Source organism: Procambarus clarkii, chromosome 19 (assembly GCF_040958095.1).
Source record: "Procambarus clarkii isolate CNS0578487 chromosome 19, FALCON_Pclarkii_2.0, whole genome shotgun sequence".
In the NCBI taxonomy this organism is placed as follows: Eukaryota; Metazoa; Arthropoda; class Malacostraca; order Decapoda; family Cambaridae; genus Procambarus; species Procambarus clarkii.
Window position 1 is genome coordinate 5,005,765 of NC_091168.1, and position 11,748 is coordinate 5,017,512.

Sequence of the window (11,748 nt, forward strand, 5' to 3'; positions counted from 1 at the left end):
AACAGTACTGGCTACCCTAAGGTAGGCAGACTGTAAAATCTATAATTAAATCCTGTGTTATTTGCCGGAGATATGATGCCACAGTGTGTCCATATCCGGGACCTCCTCCACTCCCAAACGAACGAGTTGTACATATTCGTCCCTTTGAGAATACAGGAATAGATTTCACAGGAGCACTAACACTAACAGGCACCAAGGACAAAAAAAACAGTGGAGGCATATATCTGTCTTTTCACTTGTGCCACAACAAAGGTTGTCCATCTAAAATTAAGTGACTCCCGATATGAGTGCCGAGGCATTCTTACAGGCTTTCCGCAGGTTTGCTTCACGTAGATCCTGTCCTAAGTTAATGATCCCAGACAATGGGTCCAACTTAGTGGCAGGAGAAGCATGTCTGAGGAAAATCTGGAACCACCCAAAGGTGTTCACGGCCCTAAATCAAAGGCAGCGCCACTGGAAATTCATACCTTCCAGAGCACCATGGCACGGAGGCTTATATGAACACATGATTGGCACAGTGAAACATTCTCTAAGGAAAACCCTACACCGCCAAAAGATTGACCTTCAGGAGCTTCAAACAGTAATCATAGAAATAGAAGCACGAGTTAATAACCGAACCACTTCCCTACCTCTCTGATGATGTTTTGCAGCGTGAACCATTAAGTCCAGCTCATCTGATGAATGGGAGACCTCTCAGAACCCTAGTGTCCCTTACGGACGAGGAACCAGAGGATCCTTCATATGTCCAAGAGAGTGATTTGGTTCAACGTTTCAAACATCTATCGGGGGGTGATAAGTCAGTGGAATGACGTATGGACTCGAGAATACCTTACTGCTCTGAGGGAGTATCATTACGGGGCAAACAACCCCTACAACAGAATTAACTTGAACCCTGGTGACATAGTTCTGGTGGACAGCGATGGGCCATGCTCAGAGTGGCCTATAGGCCAAATAGTCTCTGTTTATCCAAACAGCCAGGGCATCTTGAGAATAGTGAAAGTAAAATGCCGAGGCAACACTACTCTCAAAACATTAGAGAAATTAGTTCTTTTAGAACTGGCAGGAAAAGATGACGTTCAACGACTTCCAGTACCCGAAGTACCAGTAAGAGATATTCAGCTCGAGCAGACTGCTGCACAACGATGCAAACTCAAATTAAAGCAACACTATAATTCTGAAGGAGAGGAATAGTGTTCGCAGTTCTTACCTGGACTACGACCCGTGTTCCTTCCCCTCCGGAATTATGTTGGAAATCCGACACACATAATAACATAAGTTACCCCCATAAAGAAAAAGAGAGTGGGTTATTCTGTGACGTCATACAACAAGACGTATATTTATATATCTCATCTCCTTTTAAACCTCAGTCTAGTATTTATACTTAATAAAAAAATTGTTCACTAGGACTGAATATTATTAAATACAACAAGAATAAAGCTTAACTCTCTATTCCTTAAACATAAATAGAACCACCAAATATTTTAGGAAGCTCCCCTAGAGGCGTCGGCAAGTTCACCATAGACAGAAACATAACAAAACAACACGCTGTTGAGGTGGCTCCTTTCATACGAGCTGTTATAACTCGATAAACACCCAGATTACGTGTCAACAAGCAAACAACAACCACAACAGGACCTTTACAACCACAGGAACACCAGTGTCCATCTTACCAAGTATTTTGTGTATATTTTGGCCATTTTATAACAAATAGGTTAGGTGGTAATACTATGGGATTAAAATCCCTAACACGTACAGAACACAGTTCCGTACGTGTTAGGGATCCCACTTTAAATTATACACACACACCACTCTACATTATACATCTCTCTTATTACAAGTCATACCTGTACCTTAATATGTTAATGTGCTTTTACTAATGTTAAACATCCCAAACAGATAATTGTGAAGGAAGTTACTGAAGCAGACAGTTGGCCCTCAATATAAGTGTTATACCCTGTTGTACACCAACCTTGCAGGCCTCCAGATAGCCACTATTACGTGGTACTCTGAGGCACAGGGCCACACCCTAATCTGATGCTACAGTTACACAGCATTAGCAGGTCACAACTACTGAATCAGATAAGGCCCTTTTGAGTTTAATACTGTTGATAGAGTAGTATACATAATTAAATTAGCTATAAGAACAATAGATTAGACCACCATATGTGGTATGATTTATAATTTATATATTAAAGACTAGGTAAACAATTTGTGGTTTATGAAGGATCCACTTCATAGTGGTTTAAGCTACAAACTGCCCCCCCCCCCAACTGTGTGTGATAAGTTCTAGCAGCTGAATTAAAATATACAGTCGACTAAGAACTAACTCAGAAGAAAAATAATATAATATTAAAGTTATTTAATTTTTTAATTGAAGTAAATATTTAATATTTATAAAAAGAAAAAGAATAAAAACTGCTAGGATTTTCCAACACCCTCCACTACCCTCAACCCCACCCCTTTTATCCAACCACCCCATCAACCCATCCACCTCTTTCCCACCACCGCCATCAACCCCACCCCCTCTATCCTACCACCACCTTCAACCCCACCCCCTCTATCCCACCACCACCCTCAACCCCACCACCTCTATCCCACCACCACTCTCAACTTCTCCCCCTCTATCCCACCCCCACCCTCAACCTCTTCCCCTCTATCCGACCACCACCCTCAACTCCACCCCCCTTTATCTCACCATCACCCTAAACCCCTCCGCCTCTACAACCCTCAACCCCTCCCCTTCTATCTCACCACCAAACTCAACTCCTCCTCCTCTATCCCACCACCATCTTCAACCCCCTCCTTTTCTATCCCACCACCAAACTCAACCCCTCCACCTCTTTCCCACCACCATACTCAACCCAACCCCTTCTATTCCACCACCACCGTCACCCCCACCCCCTCAATCCCAACACCACCCGCAATCCCATCCTCTCTATCCTACCAATATCCTCAACTCCACCCCCAACTATCCCACAACTACCCTCAACCTCACCCCCTCTATCCCTCCACGACCCTCAACCCCACACCCTCTATCCTACCACTACTACCTTCAACCCCCCTCCCTCTATCCCACCACCACCCTCATCCCCCCCTCTCTATCCCATTTCCACCCTCAATCCCACCCCCTATCTCAACTCCACCTCCTCTATCCACCACCACCCTCAACCCCCACCCCTTGTCCCACCACCACCCTTAACTACATCCCCCTCCATCCCACAACACCTAGGACCCCACCCCCTCTATTCCACCACCACCCTCAACTCCATCCACCTCTATCCCACCACCACCCTCAACACCACATCCTTTATCCCACCACCACCCTAAACCCCACTCCCTCTATCCCACAACCGCTAGCAACCCCACCCCCCTTTATCCCACCACCACCCACAACCCCTTCCCCTCTATCCTTCAACATCCTCAACCCCACCCTCTCTATCCCATCACCACCCTCAACCCCTCTCCTCTCCCCCTCTCTCCCACCACCACCCTCCACCGCTCTATCCCACCATCTCTCTCTCTCTCTCTCTTTCCTTATTTACTATCTCCTTCTGTCTCTCCCCTTCTTTCTCTCCTCTGTCTTTTTGTCTGTCTCTGCATCTCTCTCCCTGTCTGTCTCTATCTTTCTAAATGCAATAATGATAATTATACCTAATAATTTCAATAATTTATAATTAAAATTAACGTTTTAAAAATTTTTGCCTTAAAACATTATATCATAAAATTTAAAAAACATTTTATTAAAACATTATGACCTCACTTTTTATACTCTTTACACATTCTCGAAACTCGTGTATAAAACGTGACAAAATAATAAAATCTAGTTTTTATCACGTTTTGAAAAAGAGAAAATGTTTGCTGGGCCTCTATATAAAAATATTAAAAAAATCGTAAGTGGCATATATTGCCCGCTATAGGGTGGGGAAGTCTGGCAAAAAACAGGCACCGACTCAGCGTGCGTTCCACACAGGTTATGTATAAGTATCTGCATGTTTTGTTCACCATAACGAACCACTAAGTTGCTATTATGAGTCAAAAAGCATTGAGGAGTGACTGCCACACACCAGCCAGCCACTCGCTGCCACTCACTCCCTCACTCGCCCACATTCTCCTCCCACCATACTGTTTTTGCTTTTATTCACTATATACAGACGTTATATATAAGTATCTACATGTTTTGTTCACCATAACTGTTCAACTACGCCGGTATAATGCCCAAAGAGCATAGTGGCCACCCCTACTAACATAACAAATCATGCAGATGTTGCCACACCCATCACCAAAATGGCTTCTCCCCCACACTTCTTTTGTTATTACACTGTATATACACGTTATATATAAGTATATAGTACATTCGTGTTCACCATAACGAACCACTAAGTTGGTATGCTGAGTGGCAGTGGCAGCCCGCCACTGGCTGGCACTCCCTCCGTCCCTCACCTCACCTGACTCGCCACCATTCTCCTCCCACCATTCTGTTTTTGCTTTTATATACAGACGTTATATATAAGTATCTGCATGTTTTGTTTACCATAGCGAACAACTAAGCTGGTATAGTGAGTCCAAACAGTAAAAGGTGGTCACACACAGTCAGCAGACAACGCTACCTTCCTCCCCACCAAGATTACTCCTCCCACTACAGCGCTAATTATCACAGCAATCCAGCTATTATCAGAATCCTGGTCATTTTTATCACAGTCAGGGGTCTTCTGTAATAATAGCATCGCTAAATAATAGCATGCCAATGTATATTATGGCATTTTTAGGCGATGCTGTGGTCACAAGCTGAACAGCAGTGCTGTGAGCTCATGCTGGGTGCATCAGGCTTGGTAGCTCACTCAGTACTGAGGCCCTTCACACCCGGGAATTTGGCCCACGATTTAAAAAAAATGGCGTCTGTTTACAAAAGCCCTGATGAAGGTGTGATGAACCCCGTGTATCCACGGGTCGTTTAAATCTTGCGTTGTACTCCAATACATCATATGATGTGGAGCGCAAGTTACTGCAAGTCACTGAACACATCACATAATGTGTTGCGCAGTTAAAGGGTTAACTGTATTGAATTTAACTCACCCCTTTTAGCCTCAATCAACACCCCCCTTCCTGCCCCCCTCACGTCCCATCTGTTCCTAACCACTCTATTCATCAGCGCCCGGTCGCCTTCTTACCCAAATCCCTATCCAGCAATCATAAAACCTTTTCATAATCTTTTCAATTGGACGGGAAAGTGTCAAACTGTAACTATTTATATCAATTAATGTTTTTAACGTTCCATATACATAAATTTCACTCAACGAAACCGTATACCTTTTCGCAAACATACAAATAGCGTTCTTATGATGTTTATTGCATGAATTTTAAAATAAATATAATTATGTAAGAATATATAAGAGAATTATGTATGTTACATACTCTTACATAACAGTATGTATGTAAGAGAATCATGTGTGTGTTTGTACTTGTTTGACTGTGTTTATATTTGTGAATGCGTTTGTGCACACTTGTGTACGTGTGTGTGTGTGTGTGTGTGCTCACCTAGTTGTGCTTGTGGGGGTTGAGCTCTGGCTTTTTGGTCCCGCCTCTCAACCGTCAATCAACAGGTGTACAGGTTCCTGAGCCTACTGGGATCTATCATATCTACACTTGAAACTGTGTGTGTGGAGTCAGCTTCCACCACATCACTTCCTTATGCATTCCATTTGTCAACCACTCTAACACTAAAAAAGTTCTTTCTAATATCTCTGTGGCTCATTTGGGCACTCAGTTTCCACCTATGTCTCCTAGTGCATGTGCCCCTTGTGTTAAACAGCCTGTCTTTATCTACCCTGTCGATTCCCTTGAGAATCTTGAATATGGTGATCATGTCCCCCCCTAACTCTTCTGTCTTCCAACGAAGTGAGGTTTAATTCCTGTAATCTCTCCTCATAGCTAATACCTCTCAGCTAGGGTAGAAGTCTGGTGTAAACCTTTGAACCTTTTCCAGTTTAGTCTAATGCTTGACTAGATATGGGCTCCATGCTGGAGCCGCATACTCCAGGATTGGTCTGACATATATGGTATATAATGTTCTGAAAGATTCCTTACACAAGTTTCTAAAGGCCGTTCTTATGTTAGCCAACCTGGCATATGCTGCTGATGTTATCCTCTTGATATGAGCTTCAGGGGACAGGTCTGGCGTGATATCAACCCCCAGGTCTTTCTCTCTCTCTGACTCTTGAAGTAATTCATCTCCCAAATGATACCTAGTATCTGGTCTCCTGCTTCCTACCCCTATCTTCATTACATTACATTTGCTTGGGTTAAACTCTAACAACCATTTGCTCCACCATTCCTGCAGCTTGTCCAGGTCTTCTTGAAGCCTCGTCCTCCTCTGTCTTAATCCGTCTCATAATTTTGGCGTCGTCAGCAAACATTGAGAGGAATGAGTCTATACCCTCTGGGAGATCATTTATGTATATCAGTAACAGGATAGGTCCGTGTACAGAGCCCTGTGGGACTCCACTGGTGACTTCACGCCAATCTGAGGTCTCACCCCTCACTGTAACTCTCTGCTTCCTATTGCTTAGGTACTCCCTTATCCACTGGAGCGCCCTTCCAGTTACTCCTGCCTGTTTCTCCAGCTTATGCATCAATCTTTTATGGGGTAGTGTGTCAAGACTTTCCGACAGTCCAAAAAAATGCAGTCTACCAATCCTTCTCTTTCTTGGTTAATCTTTGTCACCTGATCGTAGAATTCTATCAAGCCTCTAAGGCAAGATTTACCCTCCCTGAACCCATGTTGATGGATTGTCATGAAGTCGCTTTTCTCCAGATGTGTTACTAGGTTTTTTCTCACAATGTTCTCCATCACCTTGCTTGGTATACAAGTTAAGGACACTGGCCTGTAGTTCAGTGCCTCTTGTCTGTCACCCTTTTTGTATATTGGGACTACATTAGCAGTCTTCCATATTTTTGGTAGGTCTCCCATTTCCAGTGACCTATTATACACTATGGAGAGTGGCAATCAAAGTGCTCCTGATTAGTAAGGATGACCCCGTAGAGACGATATTTTGTCGCTGGGAAATATCGTGTTTATGGCACAGGGTTTTCAGGTAAATTTAGAAATATCGTGTTTATGGGGTCAGGTGTTCCAGGTGAATTTGGCTAGTCACTGATTTGGAATTAAGGAATTCTTATGAGAAAGTAATTTCTGAGATTTTAGAAGTTTGTTAAAAGTTCTTATGATGAAAATAATGTGATACCAGTTTGTTAAGAGTTCTTATGGGAGAAATTCAAATTTTTTCAGAGATCATACCAATAATAAACAAATATTTAGGCCATATACATTTAAGTAGGATTCTTACATAGAAACTAGTATATGTCTATATAACTGAATCATTACCTTGCCATCCCCCTCTGCCTTCCCTCCCCAACCTCCTGCATCTCCTGCTCATACCTCACATTCCCTCCCACGTCACCTGTGTTTACTTTACACCGCCAGCCAGACGCCCTGGGTCAAGTCACCTCCGTAATCTTATCTTATCTTCTCCGTAATATCTGGACCGTCCCTCTCCTTTTCATTAAACTAGTCAGTTTTACACAAATAAATCGTGTTAGTAAGCAAGTTCTAGCTCCTGTCCCCGCCTTAGTTTATCCCCGTATGTTCTTTACTAACAGTCCAATTCCTCTATAATTTTAGATATTCATATTTCAAACGTAGTTCAATACAGTAATTTAGTTACCGAGCTCCAGCTCTTGTCCTCCACCTTAGTTCCCTCGCACATCTTCGTTATTAACCCACTATTTTCATGAAATTTAAACCCGCCATACTTCTAACTGAGTAAGTAAAGATACCACTATTTACTGACCTCTAGCTGTTGTCCTCTGCCTTAGCTCTCTCTCATATCTTCGTTATTATATAATCAATTTTCCTGAAATTTCAATCCCCCATGTATTTCAGATGTAGTAAATAAGATCAAGTCAGTTACTGAGCTCCGGCTCTTGTCCTCCACCTTAGTGCCCTCGCACATCTTCGTTATTAACCCATTATTTTCATGAAATTTAAACCCACCATACTTTTAACTAAGTAAGTAAAGATAATACATTTACCAATCTCTAGCTCTTGTCCCCCACCTTAGTTCATTTGTACAAGATCTTTAGTAACAGACCAATTTCACCGAAATTAAAGCAGACATACTTCAAACGTAGTAATTCAAATCCACCAGTTAACGAGCTCCAGCTCTCGTCCCCCAGCTTAGTTCATTTGTACAAGTTCTTTAGTAACAGACCAATTCTCCCGAAATCTAAAGCAGACATACTTCAAAGTTAGTAAATCAAATCAAAACAGTTAATGAGCTCCAGCTCTCATCCCCCACCTTAGTTCTCTCTCGTATCTTTGTAAATTACCCATCAATTTTCCGGAAACTTTTACCATAGCTGTTTCAGACATAGTAAATAAAAGCCAGTTCAGTTACCGAGTTTTCAACTCTTGTTCTTCACTTAGTTCATTTGTACAAGTTCTTTATTATCCAACTAAATCACCTGAGATTTAAGATCACCTTATTTCTAACGTAGTAAAATTAATCGGGGCATTAGCCAAGCTCCATTTCCTCAGCCTTAGATCATCAAAAATAAATATATTCGATCAAGTCCATCTCCAGCCTAGCTCTTTACCAGAGTAATCGTCTAACCCCAACCTACATAATTATCTTTCACCCCCTCCCACATTTTTCCATCTCATCCAAGTCTCATAAATTTAAATGTAGCTGTTAATTTGCTTCTTTCCCCGTTCATAGCATATTCTCTGTAAGTTCAGATCAGTACTTAGTCTTACATATTCTCTAGTTCTTTCCATTTTATATAAGACTTAAACAACTATTACTGTGTCCCCTATTATATTTTAACATGACTCATATGTAAATATACCCAACTCCTTCCTTCCATTACAAGTCCCAGCATGTTCGCCTTGCATCTCACTACGCTTTCTACTTTACATGTTCTTGCATGTCTTTCGCACATCTCAGTACCAACGCTTACAATCTCTCTCAATCCTTTACACGTTCACACATGTTCTCAGCCTAACGTTTACAATTTTCCTCCATTCCTCCACTACATGTTCTTACCCGTTCATTACAGTCCCTTACATGTTCTCTGTACAACTTTTATACTCAGTATTCATGTTCACTGAATTCATTAACTTTTCTTGTATGTTTCTGTGTTCTTTGCCATGTTCCCCATATGTTCACTGGGTTCATTCCCTTACATGTTATTTAACGTTCCTTAACTAAAAATCTTTCGCCAATCAACTAAAACATAGTCACTTTCGTCCTTTCTCAACTAAACTTATTATCCAATCACCTAAAAATAGTCAGGATTAGCCTCGTTCAACACCGTTCTTAACAAAAATGACCTTTCTCTAACTAAAAATTGTCACAGGAAACTTTCCAATACTGTTCATAACTAACTTTATCCATCGTGAATCAACTAAAAAATAATAACTTTCATCATTTCTTAACTAAACTTATTCCCTAGTCAACAGAAAATAACCGTGTTCAACATGTTTCATTGTCATTTCTTATCTAAAATTATCCGCCAATCAACAGAAAAAGCCATGTTCATCATGTTTTGTCTTTTTGTTTTAACTAAAAGTATTCATCAGTCAACTAAAAATAGTTACTTTCATCATTTTTCCCTGTCATTTCTTAACTGAAATATCACTTCTCTCAACTGAAAATAGTCAAGTGTAGCCTCTTTCCAACACTGTTCTTAACTAAAGTAACCTTTCACTTCGCTAAAAAAAAAGTCGCATTCATCATTGTTCCTAACTAAAATTATGTGTCGTTAAGTAAGAAATATAGTCAAAGACACTCTTCGAGACATTAAGGACATCCTTGAAGACTTCAAAGACACCTCTCAAGACATCAGAGCCACTCTCAAACACACCAAAGGTATTCTTCGAGATATCAAAGTTATTCTTCGAAACATCAAAGTTGCTCTGTAAGATATCTTCGTCCATCAAAGTTTTTCTCAGAGATATCTAAAGTTATTCTCAGAGACATCAAAAGATATTCTTAGACATCAAAAGTTATTCTCAGAGCTACCCAAAAGCTATTCTCAGAGTCATCAAAGTTATTCCAAGAGACATTAAAAATTAATCTCAGTCATCAAACTTGTTCTCGAAGTCATCATAAGTTAATCTTAAAGTTATCAACGGTATTCTCAGTCATCTTCGTTCATCAGAGAAACTTTCCAAAACATCTTTGTTCATCAAAGTTATTCTCTAAGTCATAAAAGTTATTCCCTGTGACATTAAAAATTAATCTGTCATCAAAAAGTTAATCTCGGTTATCAAATGTTATTCTCTAAGTAACCTTTCATTCATCAGAGAAGCTTTCTAAGACATCTTCGTTCATCAAAGCTGTTCTCTAAGACGTCAAAGTCATTTTCAGACTCATCAAAAGGTACTCTCATATCCTCAAAGTTGTTCTCAGAGATATCTAAAGTTATTCTCAGAGTCATTGAAGCCATTTTCAGTGTCTCAAAGGTAATCTCTAACTCACCTTCGTTCATCAATGTTGTTCTCTAAGTCACCTTCGTTCATCAAAGAAACTCTCCTTCTTCCATCAAGTTATTCTTTAAGACATCAATGTTGTTCTCTAAGACATCTTCAGTCATAAAAATTTCTCTCCAAATGTAACAAGTTCAGCTTTTCATATGAAACTTACACTTCTGATAAAATATATTTTCTTAGACACTTTACCTTTAAACTGTTCTCTGGACAACATTGCCTAAACCTACCTAACCTATCCTCCCCAACTAATGTTACTTACCTAACATACCTATCCTAACTTAACGTAAATTACCTAACTTAGCCTAACCTAACTTAACCTAACCTAACTTGCCTAATCCTAACTTACCTTGCCTAACCTATCCTAACTTAACTTGCATAACCTAACCTAATTTTACTAACGTAACTTAACTAACCTAACCTAACTTAACCTATCTTACCTATCCTAATTTAACTAACCTAACTTAACTAACCTAACATAACCTAACCTAGCTTACCTATCCTGTCTTAACTAACCTAACCTAACTTACCTATCCTAACTTCCATAACCTATCCTAACTTAACTTGCATAACCTAACCTAACTTAACCTAACCTAGCTTACCTACCCTAACTTGCATAACTTAACCTAACCTAACTTATCCTAACCTGACTAACCTAACATAACTTGCATAACCTAATCTATCCTACCTAACCTTACCTAATTTACCTAACATAACTTGCATAACTTTACCTAACATAACTTAGTAGATCTGTCTCTTTACTACTGTACTTATATTATTACTAAGATAAAGAATGAACTTATAAGTACAGTAGTAAAGAGACAGATCTACTAAGACTTGAAATTGAGAAAACAAGAGAGCAAGGGAGTGAGAACAAGGAGTAGGAGAGAAGAGAAGAGGAAGACGGAGAATGAGGGAGAGTGAGCGCATGGGAGCATTAAGACTTGAATTTGAGAAAAGAAAAATAAGAGAATGAGAGAGAGTGAGCGAAGGGAAAGAGAAGGAGGACGATAAAGAGAAAAAGGAGGATAGAAGGAGAAAGATAGAGAGAAATGGGGGATAGGAGGAGGGAGATAAAGAGTAAAGGGGGATAGGAGGAGTAGGAGAAACAAAGTAAAAGAAGGAAGGAAGGTAAAGTGGGATGGTGGATTTGGGTAAAATATACAAAAAGGAGAAACAAAACTACATCTGAAAGGTTAGGA